A 13,762-nucleotide genomic window follows, 5' to 3' on the forward strand; every position below is an offset into this window, starting at 1 on the left:
GTTTTAAAGTCCAAGATTTTCAAGCAGAGCTTGCTTACGGCCATACCAGCCCAAGAACACCCGGTCTCGTCTGATCTCGAAAGCTAAGAAGGCTTGGGCCTGGTTTGTACTTGGATGGGAGACCTCCTGGGAATACCAGGTGCTTTAACTGTTGAAAAACTTTTTAAAATGAAGATTTTTTGCATCGCTTTGTTAGTTTTTTTCTAAAGTAGGTTAAGAGGTATTTTCACTCTGTGATATGTTTTCAAGCCTAGGTTGTTTAAAGTCCAAGATTTTCAAGCAGAGATTACTTACGGCCATACCAGCCCAAGAACGCCCGGTCTCGTCTGATCTCGGAAGCTAAGAAGGCTTGGTCCTGGTTAGTACTTGGATGGGAGACCTCCTGGGAATACCAGGTGCTTTAACTGTTGAAAAACTTTTTAAATGAAGTTTTTTTTACATCGCTTTGTTAGTTTTTTTCTAAAGTAAGTTAAGAGGTATTTTCACTCTGTGATATGTTTTCAAGCCTAGGTTGTTTAAAGTCCAAGATTTTCAAGCAGAGATTGCTTACGGCCATACCAGCCCAAGAACGCCCGGTCTCGTCTGATCTCGGAAGCTAAGAAGGCTTGGGCCTGGTTTAGTACTTGGATGGAGACCTCCTGGGAATACCAGGTGCTGTAAGCTTTAACTGTTGAAAAACTTTTTAAATGAAGTTTTTTTTCATCGCTTTGTTAGTTTTTTTCTAAAGTAAGTTAAGAGGTATTTTCACTCTGTGATATGTTTTCAAGCCTAGGATGTTTAAAGTCCAAGATTTTCAAGCAGAGATTGCTTACGGCCATACCAGCCCAAGAATGCCCGGTCTCGTCTGATCTCGGAAGCTAAGAAGGCTTGGGCCTGGTTGTACTTGGATGGGAGACCTCCTGGGAATACCAGGTGCTGTAAGCTTTAACTGTTGAAAAACTTTTTAAAATGAAGTTTTTTTGCATCGCTTTGTTAGTTTTTGTCTAAAGTAAGTTAAGAGGTATTTTTACTCTGTGATATGTTTTCAAGCCTAGGTTGTTTAAAGTCCAAGATTTTCAAGCAAGATTGCTTACGGCCATACCAGCCCAAGAACGCCCGGTCTCGTCTGATCTCGGAAGCTAAGAAGGCTTGGCCTGGTTAGTACTTGGATGGGAGACCTCCTGGGAATACCAGGTGCTATAAGCTTTAACTGTTGAAAAACTTTTTAAAATGAATTTTTTTGCATCGCTTTGTTAGTTTTTTCTAAAGTAAGTTAAGAGGTATTTTCACTCTGTGATATGTTTTCAAGCCTAGGTTGTTTAAAGTCCAAGATTTTCAAGCAGAGATTGCTTACGGCCATACCAGCCCAAGAACGCCCGGTCTCGTCTGATCTCGGAAGCTAAGAAGGCTTGGGCCTGGTTAGTACTTGGATGGGAGACCTCCTGGGAATACCAGGTGCTGTAAGCTTTAACTGTTGAAAAACTTTTTTAAATGAAGTTTTTTTGCATCGCTTTGTTAGTTTTTTTCTAAAGTAAGTTAAGAGGTATTTTAACTCTGTGAGATGTTTTCAAGCCTAGGTTGTTTAAAGTCCAAGATTTTCAAGCAGAGATTGCTTACGGCCATACCAGCCTAAGAACGCCCGGTCTCGTCTGATCTCAGAAGCTAAGAAGGCTTGGGCCTGGTTAGTACTTGGATGGGAGACCTCCTGGGAATACCAGGTGCTGTAAGCTTTAACTGTTGAAAAACTTTTTAAAATGAAGTTTTTTTGCATCGCTTTGTTAGTTTTTTTTCTAAAGTAAGTTAAGAGGTATTTTCACTCTGTGATATGTTTTCAAGCCTAGGTTGTTTAAAGTCCAAGATTTTCAAGCAGAGATTGCTTACGGCCATACCAGCCCAAGAACGCCCGGTCTCGTCATGATCTTGGAAGCTAAGAAGGCTTGGGCCTGGTTAGTACTTGGATGGGAGACCTCCTGAGAATACCAGGTGCTGTAAGCTTTAACTGTTGAAAAACTTTTTAAGATGAAGTTTTTTGCATCGCTTTGTTAGTTTTTTTCTAAAGTAAGTTAAGAGGTATTTTCACTCTGTGATATGTTTTCAAGCCTAGGTTTTTTAAAGTCCAAGATTTTCAAGCAAAGATTGCTTACGGCCATACCAGCCCAAGATCGCCCGGTCTCGTCTGATCTCGGAAGCTAAGAAGGCTTGGGCCTGGGTAGTACTTGGATGGGAGACCTCCTGGGAATACCAGGTGCTTTAACTGTTAAAAAAAAATTTTAAATGAATTTTTTTTGCATCGCTTTGTTAGTTTTTTTCTAAAGTAAGTTAAGAGGTATTTTAACTCTGTGAGATGTTTTCAAGCCTAGGTTGTTTAAAGTCCAAGATTTTCAAGCAGAGATTGCTTACGGCCATACCAGCCTAAGAAAGCCCGGTCTCGTCTGATCTCAGAAGCTAAGAAGGCTTGGGCCTGGTTAGTACTTGGATGGGAGACCTCCTGGGAATACCAGGTGCTGTAAGCTTTAACTGTTGAAAAACTTTTTAAAATGAAGTTTTTTTGCATCGCTTTGTTAGTTTTTTTTCTAAAGTAAGTTAAGAGGTATTTTCACTCTGTGATATGTTTTCAAGCCTAGGTTGTTTAAAGTCCAAGATTTTCAAGCAGAGATTGCTTACGGCCATACCAGCCCAAGAACGCCCGGTCTCGTCTGATCTCGGAAGCTAAGAAGGCTTGGGCCTGGTTAGTACTTGGATGGGAGACCTCCTGGGAATACCAGGTGCTGTAAGCTTTAACTGTTGAAAAACTTTTAAAATGAAGTTTTTTTGCATCGCTTTGTTAGTTTTTTTCTAAAGTAAGTTAAGAGGTATTTTCACTCTGTGATATGTTTTCAAGCCTAGGTTGTTTAAAGTCCAAGATTTTCAAGCAGAGATTGCTTACGGCCATACCAGCCCAAGAACGCCCGGTCTCGTCTGATCTCGGAAGCTAAGAAGGCTTGGGCCTGGTTAGTACTTGGATGGGAGACCTCCTGGGAATACCAGGTGCTGTAAGCTTTAACTGTTGAAAAACTTTTTAAAATGAAGTTTTTTTGCATCGCTTTGTTAGTTTTTTTCTAAAGTAAGTTAAGAGGTATTTTCACTCTGTGATATGTTTTCAAGCCTAGGTTGTTTAAAGTCCAAGATTTTCAAGCAGAGATTGCTTACGGCCATACCAGCCCAAGAACGCCCGGTCTCGTCTGATCTCGGAAGCTAAGAAGGCTTGGGCCTGGTTAGTACTTGGATGGGAGACCTCCTGGGAATACCAGGTGCTGTAAGCTTTAACTGTTGAAAAACTTTTTAAAATGAAGTTTTTTTGCATCGCTTTGTTAGTTTTTTTCTAAAGTAAGTTAAGAGGTATTTTCACTCTGTGATATGTTTTCAAGCCTAGGTTGTTTAAAGTCCAAGATTTTCAAGCAGAGATTGCTTACGGCCATACCAGCCCAAGAACGCCCGGTCTCGTCTGATCTCGGAAGCTAAGAAGGCTTGGGCCTGGTTAGTACTTGGATGGGAGACCTCCTGGGAATACCAGGTGCTGTAAGCTTTAACTGTTGAAAAACTTTTTAAAATGAAGTTTTTTTGCATCGCTTTGTTAGTTTTTTTCTAAAGTAAGTTAAGAGGTATTTTCACTCTGTGATATGTTTTCAAGCCTAGGTTGTTTAAAGTCCAAGATTTTCAAGCAGAGATTGCTTACGGCCATACCAGCCCAAGAACGCCCGGTCTCGTCTGATCTCGGAAGCTAAGAAGGCTTGGGCCTGGTTAGTACTTGGATGGGAGACCTCCTGGGAATACCAGGTGCTGTAAGCTTTAACTGTTGAAAAACTTTTTAAAATGAAGTTTTTTTGCATCGCTTTGTTAGTTTTTTTTCTAAAGTAAGTTAAGAGGTATTTTCACTCTGTGATATGTTTTCAAGCCTAGGTTGTTTAAAGTCCAAGATTTTCAAGCAGAGATTGCTTACGGCCATACCAGCCCAAGAACGCCCGGTCTCGTCTGATCTCGGAAGCTAAGAAGGCTTGGGCCTGGTTAGTACTTGGATGGGAGACCTCCTGGGAATACCAGGTGCTGTAAGCTTTAACTGTTGAAAAACTTTTTAAAATGAAGTTTTTTTGCATCGCTTTGTTAGTTTTTTTCTAAAGTAAGTTAAGAGGTATTTTCACTCTGTGATATGTTTTCAAGCCTAGGTTGTTTAAAGTCCAAGATTTTCAAGCAGAGATTGCTTACGGCCATACCAGCCCAAGAACGCCCGGTCTCGTCTGATCTCGGAAGCTAAGAAGGCTTGGGCCTGGTTAGTACTTGGATGGGAGACCTCCTGGGAATACCAGGTGCTGTAAGCTTTAACTGTTGAAAAACTTTTTAAAATGAAGTTTTTTTGCATCGCTTTGTTAGTTTTTTTCTAAAGTAAGTTAAGAGGTATTTTCACTCTGTGATATGTTTTCAAGCCTAGGTTGTTTAAAGTCCAAGATTTTCAAGCAGAGATTGCTTACGGCCATACCAGCCCAAGAACGCCCGGTCTCGTCTGATCTCGGAAGCTAAGAAGGCTTGGGCCTGGTTAGTACTTGGATGGGAGACCTCCTGGGAATACCAGGTGCTGTAAGCTTTAACTGTTGAAAAACTTTTTAAAATGAAGTTTTTTTGCATCGCTTTGTTAGTTTTTTTCTAAAGTAAGTTAAGAGGTATTTTCACTCTGTGATATGTTTTCAAGCCTAGGTTGTTTAAAGTCCAAGATTTTCAAGCAGAGATTGCTTACGGCCATACCAGCCCAAGAACGCCCGGTCTCGTCTGATCTCGGAAGCTAAGAAGGCTTGGGCCTGGTTAGTACTTGGATGGGAGACCTCCTGGGAATACCAGGTGCTGTAAGCTTTAACTGTTGAAAAACTTTTTAAAATGAAGTTTTTTTGCATCGCTTTGTTAGTTTTTTTCTAAAGTAAGTTAAGAGGTATTTTCACTCTGTGATATGTTTTCAAGCCTAGGTTGTTTAAAGTCCAAGATTTTCAAGCAGAGATTGCTTACGGCCATACCAGCCCAAGAACGCCCGGTCTCGTCTGATCTCGGAAGCTAAGAAGGCTTGGGCCTGGTTAGTACTTGGATGGGAGACCTCCTGGGAATACCAGGTGCTGTAAGCTTTAACTGTTGAAAAACTTTTTAAAATGAAGTTTTTTTGCATCGCTTTGTTAGTTTTTTTCTAAAGTAAGTTAAGAGGTATTTTCACTCTGTGATATGTTTTCAAGCCTAGGTTGTTTAAAGTCCAAGATTTTCAAGCAGAGATTGCTTACGGCCATACCAGCCCAAGAACGCCCGGTCTCGTCTGATCTCGGAAGCTAAGAAGGCTTGGGCCTGGTTAGTACTTGGATGGGAGACCTCCTGGGAATACCAGGTGCTGTAAGCTTTAACTGTTGAAAAACTTTTTAAAATGAAGTTTTTTTTGCATCGCTTTGTTAGTTTTTTTCTAAAGTAAGTTAAGAGGTATTTTCACTCTGTGATATGTTTTCAAGCCTAGGTTGTTTAAAGTCCAAGATTTTCAAGCAGAGATTGCTTACGGCCATACCAGCCCAAGAACGCCCGGTCTCGTCTGATCTCGGAAGCTAAGAAGGCTTGGGCCTGGTTAGTACTTGGATGGGAGACCTCCTGGGAATACCAGGTGCTGTAAGCTTTAACTGTTGAAAAACTTTTTAAAATGAAGTTTTTTTGCATCGCTTTGTTAGTTTTTTTCTAAAGTAAGTTAAGAGGTATTTTCACTCTGTGATATGTTTTCAAGCCTAGGTTGTTTAAAGTCCAAGATTTTCAAGCAGAGATTGCTTACGGCCATACCAGCCCAAGAACGCCCGGTCTCGTCTGATCTCGGAAGCTAAGAAGGCTTGGGCCTGGTTAGTACTTGGATGGGAGACCTCCTGGGAATACCAGGTGCTGTAAGCTTTAACTGTTGAAAAACTTTTTAAAATGAAGTTTTTTTGCATCGCTTTGTTAGTTTTTTTCTAAAGTAAGTTAAGAGGTATTTTCACTCTGTGATATGTTTTCAAGCCTAGGTTGTTTAAAGTCCAAGATTTTCAAGCAGAGATTGCTTACGGCCATACCAGCCCAAGAACGCCCGGTCTCGTCTGATCTCGGAAGCTAAGAAGGCTTGGGCCTGGTTAGTACTTGGATGGGAGACCTCCTGGGAATACCAGGTGCTGTAAGCTTTAACTGTTGAAAAACTTTTTAAAATGAAGTTTTTTTGCATCGCTTTGTTAGTTTTTTTCTAAAGTAAGTTAAGAGGTATTTTCACTCTGTGATATGTTTTCAAGCCTAGGTTGTTTAAAGTCCAAGATTTTCAAGCAGAGATTGCTTACGGCCATACCAGCCCAAGAACGCCCGGTCTCGTCTGATCTCGGAAGCTAAGAAGGCTTGGGCCTGGTTAGTACTTGGATGGGAGACCTCCTGGGAATACCAGGTGCTGTAAGCTTTAACTGTTGAAAAACTTTTTAAAATGAAGTTTTTTTGCATCGCTTTGTTAGTTTTTTTCTAAAGTAAGTTAAGAGGTATTTTCACTCTGTGATATGTTTTCAAGCCTAGGTTGTTTAAAGTCCAAGATTTTCAAGCAGAGATTGCTTACGGCCATACCAGCCCAAGAACGCCCGGTCTCGTCTGATCTCGGAAGCTAAGAAGGCTTGGGCCTGGTTAGTACTTGGATGGGAGACCTCCTGGGAATACCAGGTGCTGTAAGCTTTAACTGTTGAAAAACTTTTTAAAATGAAGTTTTTTTGCATCGCTTTGTTAGTTTTTTTCTAAAGTAAGTTAAGAGGTATTTTCACTCTGTGATATGTTTTCAAGCCTAGGTTGTTTAAAGTCCAAGATTTTCAAGCAGAGATTGCTTACGGCCATACCAGCCCAAGAACGCCCGGTCTCGTCTGATCTCGGAAGCTAAGAAGGCTTGGGCCTGGTTAGTACTTGGATGGGAGACCTCCTGGGAATACCAGGTGCTGTAAGCTTTAACTGTTGAAAAACTTTTTAAAATGAAGTTTTTTTGCATCGCTTTGTTAGTTTTTTTCTAAAGTAAGTTAAGAGGTATTTTCACTCTGTGATATGTTTTCAAGCCTAGGTTGTTTAAAGTCCAAGATTTTCAAGCAGAGATTGCTTACGGCCATACCAGCCCAAGAACGCCCGGTCTCGTCTGATCTCGGAAGCTAAGAAGGCTTGGGCCTGGTTAGTACTTGGATGGGAGACCTCCTGGGAATACCAGGTGCTGTAAGCTTTAACTGTTGAAAAACTTTTTAAAATGAAGTTTTTTTTGCATCGCTTTGTTAGTTTTTTTCTAAAGTAAGTTAAGAGGTATTTTCACTCTGTGATATGTTTTCAAGCCTAGGTTGTTTAAAGTCCAAGATTTTCAAGCAGAGATTGCTTACGGCCATACCAGCCCAAGAACGCCCGGTCTCGTCTGATCTCGGAAGCTAAGAAGGCTTGGGCCTGGTTAGTACTTGGATGGGAGACCTCCTGGGAATACCAGGTGCTGTAAGCTTTAACTGTTGAAAAACTTTTTAAAATGAAGTTTTTTGCATCGCTTTGTTAGTTTTTTTCTAAAGTAGGTTAAGAGGTATTTTCACTCTGTGATATGTTTTCAAGCCTAGGTTGTTTAAAGTCCAAGATTTTCAAGCAGAGATTGCTTACGGCCATACCAGCCCAAGAACGCCCGGTCTCGTCTGATCTCGGAAGCTAAGAAGGCTTGGCCTGGTTAGTACTTGGATGGAGACCTCCTGGGAATACCAGGTGCTGTAAGCTTTAACTGTTGAAAAACTTTTTAAAATGAAGTTTTTTTGCATCGCTTTGTTAGTTTTTTTCTAAAGTAAGTTAAGAGGTATTTTCACTCTGTGATATGTTTTCAAGCCTAGGTTGTTTAAAGTCCAAGATTTTCAAGCAGAGATTGCTTACGGCCATACCAGCCCAAGAACGCCCTGGTCTCGTCTGATCTCGGAAGCTAAGAAGGCTTGGGCCTGGTTAGTACTTGGATGGGAGACCTCCTGGGAATACCAGGTGCTGTAAGCTTTAACTGTTGAAAAACTTTTTAAAATGTAAGTTTTTTTGCATCGCTTTGTTAGTTTTTTCTAAAGTAAGTTAAGAGGTATTTTCACTCTGTGATATGTTTTCAAGCCTAGGTTGTTTAAAGTCCAAGATTTTCAAGCAGAGATTGCTTACGGCCATACCAGCCCAAGAACGCCCGGTCTCGTCTGATCTCGGAAGCTAAGAAGGCTTGGGCCTGGTTCGTACTTGGATGAGAGACCTCCTGGGAATACCAGGTGCTGTAAGCTTTAACTGTTGAAAAACTTTTTAAAATGAAGTTTTTTGCATCGCTTTGTTAGTTTTTTTCTAAAGTAAGTTAAGAGGTATTTTCACTCTGTGATATGTTTTCAAGCCTAGGTTGTTTAAAGTCCAAGATTTTCAAGCACAGATTGCTTACGGCCATACCAGCCCAAGAACGCCCGGTCTCGTCTGATCTCGGAAGCTAAGAAGGCTTGGGCCTGGTTTAGTACTTGGATGGGAGACCTCCTGGGAATACCAGGTGCTGTAAGCTTTAACTGTTGAAAAACTTTTTAAAATGAAGTTTTTTTGCATCGCTTTGTTAGTTTTTTTCTAAAGTAAGTTAAGAGGTATTTTCACTCTGTGATATGTTTTCAAGCCTAGGTTGTTTAAAGTCCAAGATTTTCAAGCAGAGATTGCTTACGGCCATACCAGCCCAAGAACGCCCGGTCTCGTCTGATCTCGGAAGCTAAGAAGGCTTGGGCCTGGTTAGTACTTGGATGGGAGACCTCCTGGGAATACCAGGTGCTGTAAGCTTTAACTGTTGAAAAACTTTTTAAAATGAAGTTTTTTTTGCATCGCTTTGTTAGTTTTTTCTAAAGTAAGTTAAGAGGTATTTTCACTCTGTGATATGTTTTCAAGCCTAGGTTGTTTAAAGTCCAAGATTTTCAAGCAGAGATTGCTTACGGCCATACCAGCCCAAGAACGCCCGGTCTCGTCTGATCTCGGAAGCTAAGAAGGCTTGGGCCTGGTTAGTACTTGGATGGGAGACCTCCTGGGAATACCAGGTGCTGTAAGCTTTAACTGTTGAAAAACTTTTTAAAATGAAGTTTTTTTGCATCGCTTTGTTAGTTTTTTCTAAAGTAAGTTAAGAGGTATTTTCACTCTGTGATATGTTTTCAAGCCTAGGTTGTTTAAAGTCCAAGATTTTCAAGCAGAGATTGCTTACGGCCATACCAGCCCAAGAACGCCCGGTCTCGTCTGATCTCGGAAGCTAAGAAGGCTTGGGCCTGGTTAGTACTTGGATGGGAGACCTCCTGGGAATACCAGGTGCTGTAAGCTTTAACTGTTGAAAAACTTTTTAAAATGAAGTTTTTTTGCATCGCTTTGTTAGTTTTTTTCTGAAGTAAGTTAAGAGGTATTTTCACTCTGTGATATGTTTTCAAGCCTAGGTTGTTTAAAGTCCAAGATTTTCAAGCAGAGATTGCTTACAGGCCATACCAGCCCAAGAACGCCCGGTCTCGTCTGATCTCGGAAGCTAAGAAGGCTTGGGCCTGGTTAGTACTTGGATGGGAGACCTCCTGGGAATACCAGGTGCTGTAAGCTTTAACTGTTGAAAAACTTTTTAAAATGAAGATTTTTTGCATCGCTTTGTTAGTTTTTTTTCTAAAGTAAGTTAAGAGGTATTTTCACTCTGTGATATGTTTTCAAGCCTAGGTTGTTTAAAGTCCAAGATTTTCAAGCAGAGATTGCTTACGGCCATACCAGCCCAAGAACGCCCGGTCTCGTCTGATCTCGGAAGCTAAGTAAGGCTTGGGCCTGGTTAGTACTTGGATGGGAGACCTCCTGGGAATACCAGGTGCTGTAAGCTTTAACTGTTGAAAAAAATTTTTAAAATGAAGTTTTTTTGCATCGCTTTGTTAGTTTTTTTCTAAAGTAAGTTAAGAGGTATTTTCACTCTGTGATATGTTTTCAAGCCTAGGTTGTTTAAAGTCCAAGATTTTCAAGCAAAGATTGCTTACGGCCATACCAGCCCAAGAACGCCCGGTCTCGTCTGATCTCGGAAGCTAAGAAGGCTTGGGCCTGGTTAGTACTTGGATGGGAGACCTCCTGGGAATACCAGGTGCTGTAAGCTTTAACTGTTGAAAAAACTTTTAAAATGAAGTTTTTTTGCATCGCTTTGTTAGTTTTTTTCTAAAGTAAGTTAAGAGGTATTTTCACTCTGTGATATGTTTTCAAGCCTAGGTTGTTTAAAGTCCAAGATTTTCAAGCAGAGATTGCTTACGGCCATACCAGCCCAAGAACGCCCGGTCTCGTCTGATCTCGGAAGCTAAGAAGGCTTGGGCCTGGTTAGTACTTGGATGGGAGACCTCCTGGGAATACCAGGTGCTGTAAGCTTTAACTGTTGAAAAACTTTTTAAAATGAAGTTTTTTTGCATCGCTTTGTTAGTTTTTTCTAAAGTAAGTTAAGAGGTATTTTCACTCTGTGATATGTTTTCAAGCCTAGGTTGTTTAAAGTCCAAGATTTTCAAGCAGAGATTGCTTACGGCCATACCAGCCCAAGAACGCCTGGTCTCGTCTGATCTCGGAAGCTAAGAAGGCTTGGGCCTGGTTTAGTACTTGGATGGCAGACCTCCTGGGAATACCAGGTGCTGTAAGCTTTAACTGTTGAAAAACTTTTTAAAATGAAGTTTTTTTGCATCGCTTTGTTAGTTTTTTTCTAAAGTAAGTTAAGAGGTATTTTCACTCTGTGATATGTTTTCAAGCCTAGGTTGTTTAAAGTCCAAGATTTTCAAGCAGAGATTGCTTACGGCCATACCAGCCCAAGAACGCCCGGTCTCGTCTGATCTCGGAAGCTAAGAAGGCTTGGGCCTGGTTAGTACTTGGATGGGAGACCTCTGGGAATACCAGGTGCTGTAAGCTTTAACTGTTGAAAAACTTTTTAAAATGAAGTTTTTTTGCATCGCTTTGTTAGTTTTTTTCTAAAGTAAGTTAAGAGGTATTTTCACTCTGTGATATGTTTTCAAGCCTAGGTTGTTTAAAGTCCAAGATTTTCAAGCAGAGATTGCTTACGGCCATACCAGCCCAAGAACGCCCGGTCTCGTCTGATCTCGGAAGCTAAGAAGGCTTGGGCCTGGTTAGTACTTGGATGGGAGACCTCCTGGGAATACCAGGTGCTGTAAGCTTTAACTGTTGAAAAACTTTTTAAATTAAGTTTTTTGCATCGCTTTGTTAGTTTTTTTCTAAAGTAAGTTAAGAGGTATTTTCACTCTGTGATATGTTTTCAAGCCTAGGTTGTTTAAAGTCCAAGATTTTCAAGCAGAGATTGCTTACGGCCATACCAGCCCAAGAACGCCCGGTCTCGTCTGATCTCGGAAGCTAAGAAGGCTTGGAGCCTGGTTAGTACTTGGATGGGAGACCTCCTGGGAATACCAGGTGCTGTAAGCTTTAACTGTTGAAAAACTTTTTAAAATGAAGTTTTTTTGCATCGCTTTGTTAGTTTTTTGTAAAGTAAGTTAAGAGGTATTTTACTCTGTGATATGTTTTCAAGCCTAGGTTGTTTAAAGTCCAAGATTTTCAAGCACAGATTGCTTACAGCCATACCAGCCCAAGAACGCCTGGTCTCGTCTGATCTCGGAAGCTAAGAAGGCTTGCGCCTGGTTTGTACTTGGATGGCAGACCTCCTGGGAATACCAGATGCTGTAAGCTTTAACTGTTGAAAAACTTTTTAAAATGTAATTTTTTTTAATCGCTTTGTTAGTTTTTGTCTAAAGTAAGTTAAGAGGTATTTCACTCTGTGATATGTTTTCAAGCCTAGGTTGTTTAAAGTCCAAGATTTTCAAGCAGAGATTTCTTACGGCCATACCAGCCCAAGAACACCCGGTTTCGTCTGATCTCGGAAGCAAAGAAGGCTTGGGCCTGGTTCGTACTTGGATGAGAGACCTCCTGGGAATACCAGGTGCTGTAAGCTTTAACTGTTGAAAAACTTTTTAAAATGAAGTTTTTTTGCATCGCTTTGTTAGTTTTTTGTAAAGTAAGTTAAGAGGTATTTTACTCTGTGATATGTTTTCAAGCCTAGGTTGTTTAAAGTCCAAGATTTTCAAGCACAGATTGCTTACGGCCATACCAGCCCAAGAACGCCCGGTCTCGTCTGATCTCGGAAGCTAAGAAGGCTTGGGCCTGGTTTGTACTTGGATTGGAGACCTCCTTGGAATACCAGGTGCTGTAAGCTTTAACTGTTGAAAAACTTTTTAAAATGAAGTTTTTTTTCATCGCTTTGTTAGTTTTTTTCTAAAGTAAGTTAAGAGGTATTTTCACTCTGTGATATGTTTTCAAGCCTAGGTTGCTTAAAGTCCAAGATTTTCAAGCAGAGATTTCTTACGGCCATACCAGCCCAAGAACACCCGGTCTCGTCTGATCTCGGAAGCAAAGAAGGCTTTGGCCTGGTTCGTACTTGGATGGGAGACCTCCTGGGAATACCAGGTGCTGCAAGCTTTAACTGTTGAAAAACTTTTTAAAATGAAGTTTTTTTGCATCGCTTTGTTAGTTTTTTGTAAAGTAAGTTAAGAGGTATTTTTACTCTGTGATATGTTTTCAAGCCTAGGTTGTTTAAAGTCCAAGATTTTCAAGCACAGATTGCTTACGGCCATACCAGCCCAAGAACGCCTGGTCTCGTCTGATCTCGGAAGCTAAGAAGGCTTGCGCCTGGTTTGTACTTGGATGGCAGACCTCCTGGGAATACCAGATGCTGTAAGCTTTAACTGTTGAAAAACTTTTTAAAATGAAATTTTTTTGCATCGCTTTGTTAGCCCTTGTGTGAAGACCCACTTGGGTAAAGACCTGCGACTCGTCCATCGCGACTCTACCGAGCAGTAAAACCAAAATACAGGTAAATTCACCCATGCTCCTCTCCTACTTCTTTTGCTAATCATGTCCATCCAGAACATTCCGCTCATTCACTCCAGGCGCCCTCCTCGATTCAATACAAACAGAACACGCAACACACATAACCTCCACACACTCTCCCAGGCCTCATCTTGCCACCCTGAGTACTTGTTCGGACTGTGGAACTGTCAGTCGGCAGTCAACAAAGCAGACTTCATTCCTGCTTTTGCTACAGAACGAAATCTCCAAGTACTCGCACTGACTGAGACCTGGATCCGCCCCCATGACTCCGCTACACCTGCAGCCCTTTCCACAGACTTCTACTTCTCTCATACCCCCCGCCCCACTGGCAGGGGAGGGGGCACAGGCTTGCTCATTTCCAAGGACTGGAAATTCACTCCCGTTTCTGCTATTCAAACAACCAGTTTTGAGTTCCATGCAGTAACTATTACACACCCAGTAAAAATGTCCATAGTTGCTGTATATCGTCCTCCAGGTCCGCTGGGGAACTTTGTAGAGGAACTAGACACAACTCTCTCCTCAATTATAGATGAGGAACTGCCCCTTGTGCTACTAGGAGACTTCAACCTCGATCTCCTCAAGCCACAAACAACTGACTTCCAACACTTCATCTCTGCTTACAACTTTACACTTCTCTGCACGCCCGCAACGCACTGAGCTGGAAAACAACTAGATCTCGTACTCACACGCAAATGCTCCACAGCCAACACTTCTGTCGTTCCTCTACATCTATCCGATCACTCTTTTATTCACTTCAGACTATCCCCCCTGGCACGCACCACACCCACCTCACACTTAACACAATTTCGCCGTAATCTCCGTACCCTCTGCCCTACTCAATTGTCTTCCGCTGTCTCCTCTGAGCTCT

At 41.4% G+C, this 13,762-nt stretch overlaps 37 non-coding genes and 12 pseudogenes across 37 annotated transcripts; all 49 read left to right on the plus strand.

Annotated features, from left to right (window-relative positions):
- Positions 1-32: 32 nt before the first annotated feature.
- Positions 33-151, plus strand: LOC114781229 (uncharacterized; annotated as a pseudogene).
- A 137-nt stretch (positions 152-288) lies between these two features.
- On the plus strand, positions 289-407 carry LOC114781223 (uncharacterized; annotated as a pseudogene).
- Positions 408-544: 137 nt separating this feature from the next.
- Positions 545-663, plus strand: LOC114781212 (uncharacterized; annotated as a pseudogene).
- Positions 664-806: 143 nt separating this feature from the next.
- On the plus strand, positions 807-924 carry LOC114781186 (5S ribosomal RNA). The gene has a single exon (XR_003747549.1). It is a non-coding gene; the product is annotated as a 5S ribosomal RNA (ribosomal RNA).
- Positions 925-1,067: 143 nt separating this feature from the next.
- LOC114781211 (uncharacterized) lies at positions 1,068-1,185 on the plus strand (annotated as a pseudogene).
- A 142-nt stretch (positions 1,186-1,327) lies between these two features.
- LOC114781179 (5S ribosomal RNA) lies at positions 1,328-1,446 on the plus strand. Its single transcript, XR_003747542.1, has one exon. It is a non-coding gene; the product is annotated as a 5S ribosomal RNA (ribosomal RNA).
- A 144-nt stretch (positions 1,447-1,590) lies between these two features.
- On the plus strand, positions 1,591-1,709 carry LOC114781268 (5S ribosomal RNA). Its single transcript, XR_003747602.1, has one exon. It is a non-coding gene; the product is annotated as a 5S ribosomal RNA (ribosomal RNA).
- A 145-nt stretch (positions 1,710-1,854) lies between these two features.
- On the plus strand, positions 1,855-1,974 carry LOC114781277 (5S ribosomal RNA). The gene has a single exon (XR_003747611.1). It is a non-coding gene; the product is annotated as a 5S ribosomal RNA (ribosomal RNA).
- Positions 1,975-2,117: 143 nt separating this feature from the next.
- Positions 2,118-2,236, plus strand: LOC114781220 (uncharacterized; annotated as a pseudogene).
- Positions 2,237-2,373: 137 nt separating this feature from the next.
- LOC114781278 (5S ribosomal RNA) lies at positions 2,374-2,492 on the plus strand. The gene has a single exon (XR_003747612.1). It is a non-coding gene; the product is annotated as a 5S ribosomal RNA (ribosomal RNA).
- A 145-nt stretch (positions 2,493-2,637) lies between these two features.
- On the plus strand, positions 2,638-2,756 carry LOC114781240 (5S ribosomal RNA). The gene has a single exon (XR_003747575.1). It is a non-coding gene; the product is annotated as a 5S ribosomal RNA (ribosomal RNA).
- A 143-nt stretch (positions 2,757-2,899) lies between these two features.
- LOC114781252 (5S ribosomal RNA) lies at positions 2,900-3,018 on the plus strand. The gene has a single exon (XR_003747586.1). It is a non-coding gene; the product is annotated as a 5S ribosomal RNA (ribosomal RNA).
- Positions 3,019-3,162: 144 nt separating this feature from the next.
- On the plus strand, positions 3,163-3,281 carry LOC114781263 (5S ribosomal RNA). The gene has a single exon (XR_003747597.1). It is a non-coding gene; the product is annotated as a 5S ribosomal RNA (ribosomal RNA).
- Positions 3,282-3,425: 144 nt separating this feature from the next.
- On the plus strand, positions 3,426-3,544 carry LOC114781274 (5S ribosomal RNA). The gene has a single exon (XR_003747608.1). It is a non-coding gene; the product is annotated as a 5S ribosomal RNA (ribosomal RNA).
- Positions 3,545-3,688: 144 nt separating this feature from the next.
- Positions 3,689-3,807, plus strand: LOC114781185 (5S ribosomal RNA). The gene has a single exon (XR_003747548.1). It is a non-coding gene; the product is annotated as a 5S ribosomal RNA (ribosomal RNA).
- Positions 3,808-3,952: 145 nt separating this feature from the next.
- LOC114781196 (5S ribosomal RNA) lies at positions 3,953-4,071 on the plus strand. Its single transcript, XR_003747559.1, has one exon. It is a non-coding gene; the product is annotated as a 5S ribosomal RNA (ribosomal RNA).
- Positions 4,072-4,215: 144 nt separating this feature from the next.
- Positions 4,216-4,334, plus strand: LOC114781207 (5S ribosomal RNA). The gene has a single exon (XR_003747567.1). It is a non-coding gene; the product is annotated as a 5S ribosomal RNA (ribosomal RNA).
- A 144-nt stretch (positions 4,335-4,478) lies between these two features.
- On the plus strand, positions 4,479-4,597 carry LOC114781218 (5S ribosomal RNA). The gene has a single exon (XR_003747568.1). It is a non-coding gene; the product is annotated as a 5S ribosomal RNA (ribosomal RNA).
- A 144-nt stretch (positions 4,598-4,741) lies between these two features.
- LOC114781230 (5S ribosomal RNA) lies at positions 4,742-4,860 on the plus strand. The gene has a single exon (XR_003747569.1). It is a non-coding gene; the product is annotated as a 5S ribosomal RNA (ribosomal RNA).
- A 144-nt stretch (positions 4,861-5,004) lies between these two features.
- On the plus strand, positions 5,005-5,123 carry LOC114781235 (5S ribosomal RNA). The gene has a single exon (XR_003747570.1). It is a non-coding gene; the product is annotated as a 5S ribosomal RNA (ribosomal RNA).
- Positions 5,124-5,267: 144 nt separating this feature from the next.
- On the plus strand, positions 5,268-5,386 carry LOC114781236 (5S ribosomal RNA). The gene has a single exon (XR_003747571.1). It is a non-coding gene; the product is annotated as a 5S ribosomal RNA (ribosomal RNA).
- A 145-nt stretch (positions 5,387-5,531) lies between these two features.
- Positions 5,532-5,650, plus strand: LOC114781237 (5S ribosomal RNA). Its single transcript, XR_003747572.1, has one exon. It is a non-coding gene; the product is annotated as a 5S ribosomal RNA (ribosomal RNA).
- Positions 5,651-5,794: 144 nt separating this feature from the next.
- Positions 5,795-5,913, plus strand: LOC114781238 (5S ribosomal RNA). Its single transcript, XR_003747573.1, has one exon. It is a non-coding gene; the product is annotated as a 5S ribosomal RNA (ribosomal RNA).
- A 144-nt stretch (positions 5,914-6,057) lies between these two features.
- LOC114781239 (5S ribosomal RNA) lies at positions 6,058-6,176 on the plus strand. The gene has a single exon (XR_003747574.1). It is a non-coding gene; the product is annotated as a 5S ribosomal RNA (ribosomal RNA).
- A 144-nt stretch (positions 6,177-6,320) lies between these two features.
- On the plus strand, positions 6,321-6,439 carry LOC114781241 (5S ribosomal RNA). Its single transcript, XR_003747576.1, has one exon. It is a non-coding gene; the product is annotated as a 5S ribosomal RNA (ribosomal RNA).
- A 144-nt stretch (positions 6,440-6,583) lies between these two features.
- LOC114781242 (5S ribosomal RNA) lies at positions 6,584-6,702 on the plus strand. Its single transcript, XR_003747577.1, has one exon. It is a non-coding gene; the product is annotated as a 5S ribosomal RNA (ribosomal RNA).
- A 144-nt stretch (positions 6,703-6,846) lies between these two features.
- Positions 6,847-6,965, plus strand: LOC114781243 (5S ribosomal RNA). Its single transcript, XR_003747578.1, has one exon. It is a non-coding gene; the product is annotated as a 5S ribosomal RNA (ribosomal RNA).
- Positions 6,966-7,109: 144 nt separating this feature from the next.
- On the plus strand, positions 7,110-7,228 carry LOC114781245 (5S ribosomal RNA). Its single transcript, XR_003747579.1, has one exon. It is a non-coding gene; the product is annotated as a 5S ribosomal RNA (ribosomal RNA).
- Positions 7,229-7,373: 145 nt separating this feature from the next.
- On the plus strand, positions 7,374-7,492 carry LOC114781246 (5S ribosomal RNA). The gene has a single exon (XR_003747580.1). It is a non-coding gene; the product is annotated as a 5S ribosomal RNA (ribosomal RNA).
- A 143-nt stretch (positions 7,493-7,635) lies between these two features.
- LOC114781224 (uncharacterized) lies at positions 7,636-7,752 on the plus strand (annotated as a pseudogene).
- Positions 7,753-7,896: 144 nt separating this feature from the next.
- On the plus strand, positions 7,897-8,016 carry LOC114781190 (5S ribosomal RNA). Its single transcript, XR_003747553.1, has one exon. It is a non-coding gene; the product is annotated as a 5S ribosomal RNA (ribosomal RNA).
- A 144-nt stretch (positions 8,017-8,160) lies between these two features.
- On the plus strand, positions 8,161-8,279 carry LOC114781199 (5S ribosomal RNA). The gene has a single exon (XR_003747562.1). It is a non-coding gene; the product is annotated as a 5S ribosomal RNA (ribosomal RNA).
- A 143-nt stretch (positions 8,280-8,422) lies between these two features.
- Positions 8,423-8,542, plus strand: LOC114781181 (5S ribosomal RNA). The gene has a single exon (XR_003747544.1). It is a non-coding gene; the product is annotated as a 5S ribosomal RNA (ribosomal RNA).
- Positions 8,543-8,686: 144 nt separating this feature from the next.
- LOC114781247 (5S ribosomal RNA) lies at positions 8,687-8,805 on the plus strand. The gene has a single exon (XR_003747581.1). It is a non-coding gene; the product is annotated as a 5S ribosomal RNA (ribosomal RNA).
- Positions 8,806-8,949: 144 nt separating this feature from the next.
- On the plus strand, positions 8,950-9,068 carry LOC114781248 (5S ribosomal RNA). The gene has a single exon (XR_003747582.1). It is a non-coding gene; the product is annotated as a 5S ribosomal RNA (ribosomal RNA).
- Positions 9,069-9,211: 143 nt separating this feature from the next.
- LOC114781249 (5S ribosomal RNA) lies at positions 9,212-9,330 on the plus strand. Its single transcript, XR_003747583.1, has one exon. It is a non-coding gene; the product is annotated as a 5S ribosomal RNA (ribosomal RNA).
- Positions 9,331-9,474: 144 nt separating this feature from the next.
- Positions 9,475-9,594, plus strand: LOC114781180 (5S ribosomal RNA). The gene has a single exon (XR_003747543.1). It is a non-coding gene; the product is annotated as a 5S ribosomal RNA (ribosomal RNA).
- A 145-nt stretch (positions 9,595-9,739) lies between these two features.
- On the plus strand, positions 9,740-9,859 carry LOC114781276 (5S ribosomal RNA). Its single transcript, XR_003747610.1, has one exon. It is a non-coding gene; the product is annotated as a 5S ribosomal RNA (ribosomal RNA).
- Positions 9,860-10,004: 145 nt separating this feature from the next.
- On the plus strand, positions 10,005-10,123 carry LOC114781250 (5S ribosomal RNA). Its single transcript, XR_003747584.1, has one exon. It is a non-coding gene; the product is annotated as a 5S ribosomal RNA (ribosomal RNA).
- Positions 10,124-10,267: 144 nt separating this feature from the next.
- LOC114781251 (5S ribosomal RNA) lies at positions 10,268-10,386 on the plus strand. The gene has a single exon (XR_003747585.1). It is a non-coding gene; the product is annotated as a 5S ribosomal RNA (ribosomal RNA).
- A 143-nt stretch (positions 10,387-10,529) lies between these two features.
- LOC114781210 (uncharacterized) lies at positions 10,530-10,649 on the plus strand (annotated as a pseudogene).
- A 144-nt stretch (positions 10,650-10,793) lies between these two features.
- Positions 10,794-10,911, plus strand: LOC114781189 (5S ribosomal RNA). Its single transcript, XR_003747552.1, has one exon. It is a non-coding gene; the product is annotated as a 5S ribosomal RNA (ribosomal RNA).
- Positions 10,912-11,055: 144 nt separating this feature from the next.
- LOC114781253 (5S ribosomal RNA) lies at positions 11,056-11,174 on the plus strand. Its single transcript, XR_003747587.1, has one exon. It is a non-coding gene; the product is annotated as a 5S ribosomal RNA (ribosomal RNA).
- A 142-nt stretch (positions 11,175-11,316) lies between these two features.
- Positions 11,317-11,436, plus strand: LOC114781184 (5S ribosomal RNA). The gene has a single exon (XR_003747547.1). It is a non-coding gene; the product is annotated as a 5S ribosomal RNA (ribosomal RNA).
- Positions 11,437-11,578: 142 nt separating this feature from the next.
- Positions 11,579-11,697, plus strand: LOC114781233 (uncharacterized; annotated as a pseudogene).
- Positions 11,698-11,840: 143 nt separating this feature from the next.
- LOC114781221 (uncharacterized) lies at positions 11,841-11,959 on the plus strand (annotated as a pseudogene).
- A 142-nt stretch (positions 11,960-12,101) lies between these two features.
- Positions 12,102-12,220, plus strand: LOC114781206 (uncharacterized; annotated as a pseudogene).
- Positions 12,221-12,364: 144 nt separating this feature from the next.
- Positions 12,365-12,483, plus strand: LOC114781225 (uncharacterized; annotated as a pseudogene).
- Positions 12,484-12,626: 143 nt separating this feature from the next.
- Positions 12,627-12,745, plus strand: LOC114781231 (uncharacterized; annotated as a pseudogene).
- Positions 12,746-13,762: the final 1,017 nt, after the last annotated feature.

This window comes from Denticeps clupeoides, unplaced genomic scaffold (assembly GCF_900700375.1).
Source record: "Denticeps clupeoides unplaced genomic scaffold, fDenClu1.1, whole genome shotgun sequence".
Taxonomy (NCBI): Eukaryota; Metazoa; Chordata; class Actinopteri; order Clupeiformes; family Denticipitidae; genus Denticeps; species Denticeps clupeoides.